The sequence below is a fragment of the Capra hircus genome, chromosome 26 (assembly GCF_001704415.2).
Source record: "Capra hircus breed San Clemente chromosome 26, ASM170441v1, whole genome shotgun sequence".
Taxonomy (NCBI): Eukaryota; Metazoa; Chordata; class Mammalia; order Artiodactyla; family Bovidae; genus Capra; species Capra hircus.
In genome coordinates, this window is record NC_030833.1 from 45,722,649 (window position 1) to 45,736,262 (window position 13,614).

Genomic DNA, 13,614 nt, shown 5'->3' on the forward strand with positions numbered 1-13,614 from the left:
ACAAGATAGTATACATGTTACAATGCCATTCTCCCAAATCATCCCACCTCTCCCTCTGAGTCCAAAAGTCCGCTATACACATCTGTGTCTTTTTTGCTGTCTTGCATACAGGGTCATCATTGCCATCAATACTATAAACTGTTTTAGTCCAAAGGCTTTGAAATTAAACTGCCTGCTTCTGGCGAACTTGTGACCTTAACCTACCTAGGTCTCTTCTTCAATCTGCAAAATAGGGATAATAATGTTATCTAATTAATAGTGTGTCTGTGATGACTACAATGAATACTAAATCTAAAAAATCTTAGTTCAGTGTCAGATAGGAAGTAAATCTTTGTAGATGCTATGCATGGCTTTATAGTTTTCCCTTTAAAAAAAGTAATTATATAATATATGTTCTAATATAGTTTTGATTTCTTATATTCTTTCATATAATTACTTTAATAACTCATGATGGAAAAAACACAATCATGAATAGCAGTGGGAAATCTCTGGTTTAGACAGTTTTATACATTTAAAAGGTTATACCTACAGGATAGGAGGTCATTTTATTTATTTAAAGATATATCTTTAATCTTTAAAAATTTGTTAGGCTATTGGAACTGAATTGCAGAAACATTTGATTTATCTAGCTGGGTTTTTTAAGTTATGTGATTATTTGTCTATTTAACTATTTACCAGAATTATTTAAATGATTGAATCAATTAATTAAGTCAATCAAACAGTTCACAGTTCCTGAGAGACCTCGAGTCAAGTGTCCTATTCTCAGATTTGGCACTAACTGGCTATGTGACCTTAGGTAAATTGTTTTTTCAGTTAATTCTTTATTAGTAACATGAGATCATTTTGTTAGGTGTTCACTAGCTTAAATGACCTGATGGGGGCCTGACAGTTTTAATTATCAATTCAGGATAAATAATTCAAGAAATTGCAGATCTGAAGGGATATTAACTTATCTAGTCCAAAGACACTAAATTGGAGTGCCTATAGAGCCATGTAGGTAATTAAGGTGAAGAAAGAATAACAGCAACTCAAACAAGATGATAAAAATGTGATTAATAATCAATATTAGAAATGTAGGAGAGAAAGTTTTTATCTTTTGCTTACAAAAGATGGAAACAGAAAGTCTGTCTAAAGTGAATAGTAACTCCTTGCTTCTCATTTCTTATTGCCACAAATGAAACAGCCCAATTTTGCCAGATTTTCTGATGTTCAAATGTCAAAAGATATTCCAAGAGGGGTCAAAGATAAAGATTTTCACATGAAACATTCTGAATTTTATATGTAAGCAAAAAATTTTTTTCTTTATAAATAGTTATAGCCAAACAAATAGACCATGGGACTGCAGGTTAGCCCAAGAAACACCAAATTGACAATTTTCTATTCACTGCTTGAATTCCTCCAGAGCATACCAAAGAAGTGATTATTAAGTTTATGTCTATACAGTCGATTTGGTATAATGGTCAAATATTCCTACATTTGGGAAGGCTTTTCTTAATGTATTAAAAAAATAATAATACTTTTTTAGCTATGTCACATGGCATGTGAGATCTTAGTTCACTGACAAGGAATTGAACCCATACTTCCTGTGCAGAGACTTAACTACTGGACTGCCAGTCCAATTTGGGCAGTTCTGAAAGAAAGTTATTTTATTGTGTTACTTTTGCAAAAAAAAAAAAAAAAAAAAAAAAAAGTAGCCTCAGTAACTGTCATATTTATCTTTTTCTTTTTTTAAAACCATGATGAGAAATCTAATTCTGCTTATTCTTCTATTGAAGAAAATTATCCTATTCCTGCCCCCTGAGTAACACCTAAGTTATTCTGGTTGAAACTGCAGAGTTGATAGACTTTCTCTGCCTAACCCCTCTAGCCCAGATACGGTCCATCAGCATAGTATAGGAGGGTCATGTTTTTACCATACTGCAAATGAAATGCAAATGAAAATCTCTTTGTTCCTGGAATTACTTTGATATTTAAATTAATTATTACAACTATTAACATTACTCTCATTTATGTTTTCTGAATTTCCTTCTTAACTTATGCTGCATATCCCTAAAATGAGATGTTCTTAGGCGTCTACATTCAGTAAAACTTGTCAGGATTTAGGCCCAAATAATGTTTTCCCCCAAAGTTGGATAGTTGTTTAGTCATTGTTTATATTTTTATGATATTTTACATTTAATTAGTGGTTTTGGTTATAGTTTTAAAAGCTACAATGTTATTTTAAAAATTGAAAACATTTTTTACAAAATTATTTTCTGACTGTCCTTTAAAAATCAAAACCAATCATTGCAACTAGAAGAACTACACTTTTAGCTCATTAGAAGTTTGACATGGTTCCTGTTTATCTTAAGAAGTAGCAATAGAGTTTGTGAAATCCCATGTACGGAATTTAGGGTAATATTGAGTATTGTCACCCTGCTTATTTAAATTATATGCAGAGTATATCATGCAAAATGCCAGGCTGGATGAAGCACAAGTTGGAATCAAGATTGCCAGGAGAAATATCAATAACCTCAGATGTGTAGGTGACACCGCCCTTATGGCAGAAAGTGAAGAAGAACTGAAGAGCCTCTTGATGAAGGTGAAAGAGGAGAGTGAAAAAGTTGGCTTGTAACTCAACAGCCAGAAAACTAAGATCATGACATCTGGTTCTATCACTTCATGGCAAATAGACAGGGCAACAATGGAAACAGTGAGAGTCTTTATTTTCTTGGGCTCCAAAATCACTGCAGATGGTGACTGCAGCCATGAAATTAAAAGACACTTGCTCCTTGAAGAAAATCTATGACCAATCTAGACAGTATATTAAAAAGCAGAGACATTACTTTACCAACAAAGGTTTGTCTAGTCAAAGCTATGGTTTTTCCAATAGTCATGTATGAATGTGAGAGTTGGACTATTAAGAAACCTGAGCACCAAAGAACTGATACTTTTGGACTGCAGTGTTGGAAAAGACTCTTGAGAGTCCTTTGGACTACAAAGAAATCCAACCAGTCAATCCTAAAGGAAATCAGCCCTGAATATTCATTGGAAGAATAGATGCTGAAGCTGAAATTCCAATATTTTGGCTGATGTGAAGAACTGACTCCTTGGAAAAGACCCTGATTTTGGGAAAGATTGAAGGCAGGAAGAGAAGTGGATGACAGAGGATGAGATGGTTGGATGGCATCAGCAACTTGATGGACATGAGTTTGAGCACGTCCTGGAAGTTGGTGAAGGACAGGGAAGCATGAGGAAGCATGAGGTCCATGGAGTCGCAAAGAGTTGGACACAACTGAGCTACTGAACTGAACTGGAGTGGCATATAGGTGTCAAGTTCTCTTCCTGCTCTAAAGTGATTCCAGTTTACGTATGAGAAAAGTGCTTGATAATTAACTTTTAACAGCTAATTACATCATTGTCTAGGTTCATCAGTGGTCTCTTCCCAGTGGACTTTTATCTCACTCTAACTATTTAATGTTTCCTCCTTATGTTCTGTATATTATTCCTTTGGGGAAATAATCTAGGAGTCTCTAAGTTCAGTTCTAGGCTTTCATTTTCTGATTTACTAACAAATCATTATATAAGAGACTATCACCCTGCAGAGAACAAAAGGACTCATTAATTGTAGGGTGGTGAGGTAATGTTACTCTGACTGGGTTATACAATGTGGCATTTTGAGCGCATAGCAATGCATTATCTATATCTTCCCAACATTTCTTTTCTAGTCTAGTCTAGTGAAAGTCCCTCAGTTGTATCTGACTCTTTGTGACCCCATGGACTATAGAGTCCATGGAATTCTCCAGGCCAGAATACTAGAGTGGATAACCTTTCCCTTCTCCAGGGGATCTTCCCAACCCAGGGATCAAATCCAGGTCTCCCGCATTGCAGGTGGATTCTTTCCCAGCTGAGCCACAAGGGAAGCCCAAGAATACTGGAGTGTGTGGTAAGTGCCTAATGAGGTCATTCAGAGACACGTAGTTTTAGCCACAACTCTGAGAGCTATTTGTTACTCTCCAACCTCACATGGAAAAGTTTTCCTCATGTGTTTCTGGGAGAAATATGTGGTATGCTGACTGTTATGTGGGTGATTTTTAATAGATTTACTTAAATCCTATCATGTTGGCAGGGGCAGAGGCAATGAGACAGGGACACACATTTGAGGACCCCCGCCTCAGGTTCCCAGATACCTGAGTTTGTTCACTTTCCTCTGCTATCCCTAAGAAGAACACATTTGTGGTGGGCGTGTTCTTCAGTGAATCAGTATCTCAACTCCGTAGCTATTTACTTTTACTTTAGTAAATTTCCATTTGAACTAGTACTGAAATCCAGTTCTTCAGGATCTCTGTATTTTCCTCATCCCTCAGCACCTAAATATCTCGACTCACTGTCTTGTCTTTCTCCCAAATTCTTACCAAATCACAGCTTGCAATTAACTTCTTTGTTCCTTTTCTTACTCTTTCTTCTGTTCTAACAAACATTTCAGGAGAAAGTTGCATCTTTCTGCTGACTAGCTTTACTCAAATGTCTGAGGGAAATACGGAGATGTTGGTCAGAGTTGAAGATTTAGATATAAGAATAAAACCCTGGGGATGAATAAGTTCTGGGATCTAATATATAGCATGGGGACTATATCTGTGTTATTGTTGTGATGGCGGGTGTGCAGTCACTCAGTTGTGTCTGACCTTTTGCGACTCTATGGACTATCTTGCTTTTGTCTTACTGCCTATTTCTGGTATCTGTCTCTCTGACCAGCCCATTGGATATGAGCCTTCTAATGGACTAACATCTATTTGGGACATTGTTGTTTGGTAAAGTGGAATGCTAACAGAATGGATGCCAAAGGCATAGAACCTTGTCTTGCAAGCCCGGTTGAACTTGGGCAAGGCTAACTCAAACATCTCTTTTGATATCCCTAAGATTAGTTTCCTTATCTGAAAAACTGAAATGCATTTAATATATTAAGGTGTTTTGTTAGTTTTCTAATATGTTAGCAATTTAAAACAACACAAACCCATTATCTCAGAGTTTCTGTTTTCAGAAGTGTGGAAAAAATAAATTGCCCACATAATATAGGTGAGCTTATATTCAAAGGCCCACCAGACTAAAATCAAGAAGTTGACCAGGGCTACAGTTTCACCTGAAGCTTGCAGTCCTCTTCTAAGATAAATAGTTGTTAGCAGAGTTCTGATTTTTTGTGGTGGTTAAGACTGAGATCTTCACTTTATTGCCTTCTTGCTGTTAATCAGGAGTCTGTCTTCACTCCCAAATTCCACCCACCATGCCCTCTACAATATGGCATTTTGTTCCTTCAAGGTCAGCAGAATAATCTATCATGCTTTGAATGTCTCTGATTTCATTTAACGTTTCATCTAATTGAGCCAGGTCCACTTTGAATAATCTCCCTTTTGATTAATTTAGAGTTAACTAGCTGGGAACATTAAATATGTGTGCAAAATCCCTCCTGCTATATAAAGTAATATAACCATAAGAGTTATGTGGCATCCTATGATAAGTCCTGCTCATACTTAAGTGAGGGAATTACTCAGAACATGGATAGACATCACGGGATGGGGATCTTGGAAACCATCATAAAATTCTGCCTTCTAAACAGACATTTAACTCATGATGTTACTGTGAGAGTTAAACTATAATGCATAGAAGTCGTTAATTTCGTGCCTGAATTTAAACTCTTACTATCAGTGTGATATCATCAGCTAATCATCATGAACCTTGATTCTTTTCCCAATATGACCTGTGGGAAATCATTATCCAACTCATTTTTCCAAATGTAGAAAACTTATTCTAGCTTGGTTTAAACATCCTGGGTTTTAGTAGTCAAAAGTATACAAAAACAAATTACTGATTTTTGAATTCTATGGTTTAGATCTTGATAGCATCTAACCTGTTTCATTAAAAACGATTGATCTATACATCTCCTAAAATTTAAGTAAAGCCAAATTTCTGTTATATATTCTATTGAAACAATAACCTGCTAGAAAAATACAGCTTCTTAGTATTAATTACCACTTGAGAAACTGAAATCGATATCTGGAAAACAAATCAGAGAGTGTCTAAAAGTGTGGAACTTTAAGTGAGGAGGAGTAGGGCGGACTGGAAGATGGAAGAAGCAGGGAAGAGGCAGATAAAACTGATTTGCTAATGATTACTCTGAATTCTTCCTCTCTTTATTTGCAGAATAATGGCTGCCTTGAATTATTTTTACTTAAAAATTAATGCAGATCTTAGTGGTTTGAGTTCCTCACTTCTATTTGTAGAAACACATGAAAATATGGTTTTAAGTGAAAATCATCTTGCCTCTTGCTATTCACATCAGGGCAGTGGTAAGTCACAACTGAATGCTTGGTGGGCCAGTTTTTGGGCCCTCTAATGTTTTTTATTGATGAAATATTACTTTAAAAACAACTAATATCATGTTCACTCTTCAAACAGTAAGTCCTGGGATCCAGAGAAAGGCCTGTAGCGGCTTCATTAGTCACACTCTGTCCTTGACAGTCTTCAGAAGGAAGTTCCCAAAGAGAAAACAGGTATCTGATATGCAATATTTATCCCGTGCACCTAGTAACTTACACTTTTCATGGTTGGTGATATAAATGACATGCTGAGCTTAAGCTAATGAATTTCCATTTCAAACAGCACAGTAACATTTTTTTTTTTTGTATTAAATTCTGAGCAGGTGGTGTTTTCTAATCATTTATGTTCAGTTCATCTGCTGTCATGAGCAAGAGGGATTGGCGATGTGTGCTGTAGCTTGTGTGGTAAAATAATGATAAATAGAACAAGGTTGTGGATACTTTGATCAGGGGAACATTTAATTTGGGATCCAGGGAAACAGAAGTGTATGAGGTGGGGCTGGGCCCTGTCCTTGTCAAAAAGGAGTAATTCAACATCATCTAGCAATCCTCTGGCTTGGTTCCTGTCACTATTGAGAAATGATGAATTAGAGCAGAAAATCAGGAGCAGAAGTGGCAAGACATTGTCCCTGGTTAGTAGAACAAAGTGTTTTTATAGCAATTGTAAATTAAACTTTAAAAATCAGGCTAAATGTTTGTCCTTTATGCTCTCAAAGCATCACATTTCAACCATTATCATAACCTTTACTTCCCATATACTGAGGATCTCTCCAACTATTTGTCTCCCTCATAGACTAGATCATTGAAGGCCATAGTCCTTCCATTTTGTTTTTCAATTGCCTCATCCAATATTTGAGAGCAGACGGGTAGTCAACAAATATGTGTTTTTAAATAGAATATACTCAAACACTGAGAGACTTTGAAGATATCTCTCAAATCTTATCATCCAAATCCTTTAACAGTAATATTCTCAGTCATTTCAATAACTGTTAATGTCTGACTTTATATTGACCAAGTCAATAAACTTGTAACATGTTCAATTACATCAAACTCCAATTTGATGTACATTAAATTAATAATAGAGCTGAGCAACTTTTCTTGGGACAGGTTTAGAATTTTAGATCTAAATTTGAGATTTGATGTACAACGTGTTAGCAGTTGGAATGAGACATTAAGAGAATTAGGTTTCAACTGGGAAGCCATTCAGGATGCAACAAGGGGGTCATTTGTATAACAGCACTTTCCTGTAATAAAACTATTATTTACCAGCAACCTGTGGGATGTGTAAGTCACAATAAGAAGAGTTAATTGAAACCATGAGACCATGTTTTATTCATAGTAATTTCTATCCTTTCATTTGTAGAGTATAAATGAATGGATAGAGAGAAAAATAGACTCGGAAGGGAGAAAAATATAATATTTTCATAGCTAGATAATAAGATTCTGGTACAAAAACCACCATATAGTTAAGATAGAGGCACTCTCTGTGGCTTTTTCCCTTACCTCTCTGCAAAGTAAACATATAACAATCTTAAAGTTTAAGAACTTTAGACTTCTTACAGTTCAATGATTTGTTCACATGGTTAATGTAAGAGGGCATTAAATGATACTAATATTAACAGGGATATTTAAGGGTGTCATTTTCTAAAAACAATTGTAACATCGAAAAAAAGCACTTTGGGTATAATTCTCTACATGTTATTTTGTAAGAGAAATCATTTAGGTACTTATGTATGTAGCATTCTCTATGTTTTTCATATTTGGAAAAGAGTTTATGGGAGGTTATGAAAGAAAAGATTACTTTTAATGACATGAAAAATTATTTTGTTAACAGAAAGAGATGAAATAAGAAATAATACATGTATACCATTAGGTATAAGTAAATACAGCTCAAAGATTGAGAGGACCTAAAGTTAAAGAACTTGTAATTCAAATGGAATCAGAAATTTCTTGAGAACCAAATTATTTTTAAGAATTTCAGAAAGGCAGAAGCACATAGGAGGGGAAGTGGGGGATCAGGAATAAAGGCATTATGAAAGACAGGGGTACCATGATAAATGGAGGTCAGAGAGACACTGGCTGGCAGAAGCCCAAGGGCCACAGGACAGAATTACATACAGGGTGATGGTGTGATGACTCACCTAGAGCCAGACATCCTGGAATGTGAAGTCAAGTGGGCCTTAGGAAGCATTATGATGAACAAAGCTAGTGGAGGTGATGGAATTCCAGTGGAGCTATTTCAAATTCTGAAAGATGATGCTGTGAAAGTGCTGACTCAATATGCCAGCAAGTTTGGAAAACTCAGCAGAGGCCACAGGACTGGAAAAGATCATTTTCATTCCAATCCCAAAGAAAGACAACACCAAAAAATTCACAAACTACCGCACAATTGCACTCATCTCACAAGCTAGTAAAGTAATGCTCAAAATTCTCCAAGCCAGGCTTCAGCAATACGTGAATTGTGAACTCCCTGATGTGCAAGCTGGTTTTAGAAAAGGCAGAGGAACCAGAGATCAAATTGCCAACATCCACTGGATCATGGAAAAAGCAAGAGAGTTCCAGAAAAGCATCTACTTCTGCTTTATTGACTATGAAAAAGCTTTTGACTGTGTGGATTACAATAAACTGTGGAAAATTCTGAAAGAGATGGGAATACCAGACCACCTGACCTGCCTCTTGAGAAACTTATATGCAGGTCAGGAAGGAACAGATAGAACTGAACATGGAAAAACAGACTGTTTCCAAAAAGGAAAAGGTGTACGTCAAGGCTGTATATTGTCACCCTGCTTATTTAACTTCTATGTAGAGTACATCATGAGAAACGCTGGACTGGAAGAAACACAAGCTGGAATTAAGATTGCCGGGAGAAATATCAATAACCTCAGATATGCAGATGACACCACCCTTATGGCAGAAAGTGAAGAGAACTAAAAAGCCTCTTGATGAAAGTGAAAGTGGAGAGTGGAAAAGTTGCCTTAAAGCTCAACATTCAGGAAATGAAGATCATGGCACCTGGTCCCATCACTTCATGGGAAATCGATGGGGAAACAGTGGAAACAGTGTCAGACTTTATTTTGGGGGGCTCCAAAATCACTGCAGATGGTGATTGCAGCCATGAAATTAAAAGACACTTACTCCTTGGAAGGAAAGCTATGATCAACCTAGATAGCATATTGAAAAGCACAGACATTACTTTGCCAACAAAGGTCCGTCTAGTCAAGCCTATGGTTTTTCAATGGTCATGTATGAATGTGAGAGTTGGACTGTGAAGAAAGCTGAGCACTGGAGAATTTAAGCTTTTGAACTACGGTGTTGGAGAAGACTCTTGAGAGTTCCTTGGACTGCAAGGAGATCCAACCAGTCCTTTCTGAAGGAGATCAGCCCTGGGATTTCTTTGGAAGGAATGATGCTAAAGCTGAAACCTCAGTACTTTGGCCACCTCATGTGAAGAGTTGACTCATTGGAAAAGACTCTGATGCTAGGAGGAACTGGGGGCAGGAGAGAAGGGGATGACAGAGGATGAGATGGCTGGATGGCATCACGGACTCGATGGACGTGAGTGTGAGTGAACTCCGGGAGTTGGTGATGGACAGAGAGGCTTGGTGTGCTGTGATTCATCGGGTCGCAAAGAGTTCAACATGACTGAGTGACTGAACTGAACTTAGTTCCTTTAGATAAATATAGTCCTAAGTATTTTATTCTTTTCGTTTCAATGGTGAAAGGGATTGTTTCCTTAATTTTTCTTTTAATTTTCTCATTGTTAGTGTATAGGAATGCAAGGGATTTTGTTGATTTTATATCCTTCAACTTTACTATATTCATTGATTAGTAATTTTCTGGTTGAGTCTTTAGGGTTTTCTATTTAGAGGATCATGTCATCTGCAAACAGTGAAAGCTTTACTTCTTCTTTTCCAGTTTGCATTCCTTTTATTTCTTTTTCTGCTCTGATTGCTGTGGCCAAAACTTCTAAAACTATGTTGAATAATAGTGGTGAAAGTGGGCATCCTTGTCTTTTTCCTGACTTTTGGGGAGATGCTTTCAATTTTTCATCATTGCGGATAATGTTTGCTGTGGGTTTGTCATATATAGTTTTTATTATGTTGAGGTATGTTCCTTCTATTCCTGCTTTCTGGAGAGTTTTTATCATAAACGGATGTTGAATTTTGTCAAAGGCTTTCTCTGCATCTACTGAGAGAATCATATGGCTTTTATTTTTCAATTTGTTAATGTGGTGAATTACATTGATTGATTTGTGGATATTGAAGAATCCTTTCATCCCTGGGATAAAACCCAGTTAGTCATGATGTATGATCTTTTTAATGTGTTGTTTCATTCTGATTGCTAGAATTTTGTTAAGGATTTTTGCATCTATGTTCATCAGTGATATTGGCCTGTAGTTTTCTTTTTTTGTGGCGTCTTTGTCAGGTTTTGGTATTAAGGTGATGGTGGCCTCATAGAATGAGTTTGGAAGTTTACCTTCCTCTGCAATTTTCTGGAAGAGTTTGAGTAGGATAGGTGTTAGCTCTTCACCAAATTTTTGGTAAAATTTGGCTTCAGCTGTGAAGCCATCTGGACCTGGGCTTTTGTTTGCTGGAAAATTTCTTATTACAGTTTCAATTTCCATGCTTGTGATGGGTCTGTTAAGATTTTCTCTTTCTTCCTGGTTCAGTTTTGGAAAGTTGTACTTTTCTAAGAATTTGTCCATTTCTTCTGCAAGTGAAATGAGAGTAATGAACTGTAGCTTCTGAGGAGATCTTCACAGTAGCTATGCTACTCATAGGAAAGATGCTTTCTGTTCTCAGGCAGGTGAGTAAAATACTAAAGGACCACATTTAAGACATAATAATAATGGCTGCTGCCACTGCTGCTAAGTCACTTCAGTCGTGTCCGACTCTGTGAAACCCCAGAGATGGCAGCCCACCAGGCTCCCCCGTCCCTGGGATTCTCCCGGCAAGAATACTGAAATGATTTGCCATTTCCTTCTCCAATGCATGAACGTGAAAAGTGAAAGTGAAGTCACTCAGTCGTGTCCGACTCTAGCGACCCCATGGACTGCAGCCCACCAGGCTCCTCCGTCCATGGGATTTTCTGGGCAAGAGTACCCGAGTGGGGTGCCATTGCCTTCTCTGAATAATAATGGCTAACATTTATTAAATGTTTACCATAAAATGCATGTCTTAACTCTTCATGGCATACTTATGAGGCAAGTACTATCATTATTTCCATTTTACAGAAGAAAAAATATATCAACAAAGAGCAATTCCATAGCTTCTCAAAAGACAGAGATAATAAATGATTCAGTGGAGATTCAAATCCAAACAGCCTGATCTGACACCCCATAACAATCCCCATGCCACAGAGCTGCTCAAAAGTTATTCTAGAAGTCAGCATAAAATGATAAGAATGGTTCAAACCTCATTACAATGAAATCAACTTAAAGTTCAAGGCAATTAATTCTCCCCCTTAAAGGAAGCAGCCTTTGGAGGGAAACAAACGTTTTTTGTTTTACCCTGAATTTACCACTATCTTCTCTACTAAATTACTGCTACTTTTTGTCATGGTGGAGAAATATCCATTCATCCTCAGGAGCTACTAAATTGAAAATAAAATACGGTTCAAGGAAAAATAAATTCAGGGTGCAAGCGCCAGTATAAATTCTTCTCAATATAGCAGCATCAATTCTTTCTTCAGACATAGACATATGTAACCAGAAAGTAGAAGTGGCAATGAAGTATCACTGAGAAACGGTAATCTCTAGAAGAAAACCTGGACATGGGTGCAGAGAGAACAAGAATTTCAATGGGGACAACTTTTCTGAGATGGAAGGTATTTCTTTTTCTTTCTTTCTTTCTTTTTTTTTTTTTTTTAAATCTCTAAAGCATAAACTAGAAAATAATAAGGGGTCTTCCCTCATCTGTATTTTTAGGAAGAAGATAAAATTATGTAATCACCAATTTCCTCCTAGGCCACACAAAACATTTAATTTCAAAGGGATAAGCATATCATTTGCCTGGTATATTTAGTCATGAGTCTCTCTCTTTATGAAAAGCAATAAAACTTTAAAATGCTATGTTCTTATCTTAATATTTAGAATTTTGCTTTTAGCTTTGATTTTAATGACTTTAAAAATAATCTGTCACTTGCTGTGTTTTCTTTCATGATATAACTTCTTGATAAAGGTTCTATTTTCTGCTGATTCTCAAACATTAATGCAATTTTCTCAATTTTTTTTTTTTTTTCAGAATTAGCGCCGTCCAACCCTATAAGCATTATTGGTCAAGGGGAATTTATTTGGCCCAGAATCATCTTTACAGTAAATCCCCTTGCCCCCTACCCTCACCAGAAATAATGTCTATCTGAAGAAGGAGCTCCAACTGTAAAAGACTATGTGCTTTATTTCTGATGGGAGCAGAGAGAGGAGAGGTGAAGAGCCAGAGCCAGACATGAATGGACATGGATCCTTATGGCAGCATATTGTCCAATGTAAAAGTACCAAAGAGTTATACAAATACCCAATTTAATTACTGTTAGTCAGTTAGCATTGTTTAACAAAATCAGTGACAACAAAGAGAAGATTGAGATGGCAGGAAGTTACATAAGAAACACGTCCTTCAACTGGACTTCAAATGCATTAGAAAACTCTTGAAAAACTTGGGAGAAGAGATATTCCAGAACTACATCACCCTCCGCCTTAGACAAATATAAGCATCTTCTAAGCTGTGCATAAGCTTTCTTAAATCTTCTCTTGATTGAAAGAGGAAAGGAAATTATAAAAAAATCTAGCTCAAATTTCTGTTCTCTTAAAACGTACATTCTAGTACTGAGACATGTAATATAAGTACATAAAATAAGTAAAAATAAATCAATAATATAATCTCAAATAGTTAAACATACAAAGAAGATTAAAATTTACAATAGGGTAAAAACTTGTAAATATTTAAATATTTAAGAAAGATCTTAATATCTTTATTGAAGTCTACTCTATTAGATCTACCCTATCTTTATTAGACCTACTCTATTCTTTATTAGATCTTTTTAAGATCTTTCTTAAAGGGAAAAAAGGGAAAAGGGAACTTTGTAATGAGTCTGAGTAAGAAAACAGTCATCTTTGCAGAGCCTCTAGAGATCTTCCCACAAAACAGGACTGCAAGGGCAGAAGTCCTGAGGCAGGAATGAGTTTAGCTCATTCAAAGTAGAACTAGAAAGAAGCTCGTATTCTGCTGAGTTAATAAAGGAAGAAAACATTAGGAGATTAAAATAG